Here is a 1328-nt window from a genome sequence, read left to right as displayed (position 1 = left end):
GGTGACGCTGTCACGGTGACGCTGTTGTCACCCGCCCTTTGTCACCTGGAATCCTCCCACTGTCACCACAGAATTGTCCTTAGGGGGTGACACTGTCACGGTGACGCTGTTGTCACGGTGACACTGTTGTCACCCACACTTTGTCACCCAGACTCCCACCCACCAACACCACACAGTTGTCCTGGGGGGGGTGACACTGTCACGGTGACACTCTTGTCACCCACACTTTGTCACCCACACTTTGTCACCCAGGCTCCAGTGATGCTGTTGTCACCCACACTTTGTCACCCGGACTCCCACCCACCACCACCACAGAGTTATCCTGGGAGGGGGGGGGGTGACACTGTCGTCACGGTGACGCTGTTGTCACCCACACTTTGTCACCCAGATTCCAGTGACGCTGTTGTCACCCACCCTTTGTCACCCGGACTCCAGTGACACTGTTGTCACCCACCATTTGTCACCCGGACTCCAGTGACACTCTTGTCACCCACACTTTGTCACCTGGAATCCTCCCACCGTCACCAAAGAATTGTCCTTAGGGGGTGACACTGTCACGGTGACGCTGTTGTCACCCACCCTTTGTCACCCAGACTCCAGTGATGCTGCTGTCACCCACACTTTGTCACCCGGACTCCAGTGACACTCTTGTCACCCACACTTTGACACCCGGACTCCAGTGACGCTGTTGTCACCCACCCTTTGTCACCTGGAATCCTCCCACCGTCACCACAGAATCGTCCTTAGGGGGTGACACTGTCACGGTGACACTGTTGTCACAGTGACGCTGTTGTCACCCACACTTTGTCACCCGGACTCCCACCCACCACCACCACAAAGTTGTCCTGGGGGGGGTGACACTGTCACGGTGACACTCTTGTCACCCACACTTTGTCACCCACACTTTGTCACCCAGATTCCAGGGACGCTGTTGTCACCCACCCTTTGTCACCCGGAATCCTCCCACCGTCACCACAGAGTCGTCCTTACGGGGTGACACTGTCACGGTGACGCTGTTGTCACCCACCCTTTGTCACCCAGATTCCAGTGACGCCATCGTCACCTACGCTTTGTCACCCGGACTCCACTGACGCTGTTGTCACCCACACTTTGTCACCCACACTTTGTCACCCAGACTCCAGTGACACTCTTGTCACCCACGCTTTGTCACCCGGACTCCCACCCACCACCACCACACAGTTGTCCTGGGGGGGGGTGACACTGTCACGGTGACGCTGTTGTCACCCACACTTTGTCACCCGGACTCCAGTGACACTCTTGTCACCCACCCTTTGTCACCTGGAATCCTCCCACCGTCACCACAGAAT

Source organism: Numida meleagris, unplaced genomic scaffold, assembly GCF_002078875.1.
Source record: "Numida meleagris isolate 19003 breed g44 Domestic line unplaced genomic scaffold, NumMel1.0 unplaced_Scaffold595, whole genome shotgun sequence".
NCBI classification, from domain to species: domain Eukaryota; kingdom Metazoa; phylum Chordata; class Aves; order Galliformes; family Numididae; genus Numida; species Numida meleagris.
The sequence above is the reverse complement of the archived record's forward strand: the minus strand, read 5'-3'. Positions refer to the sequence as shown.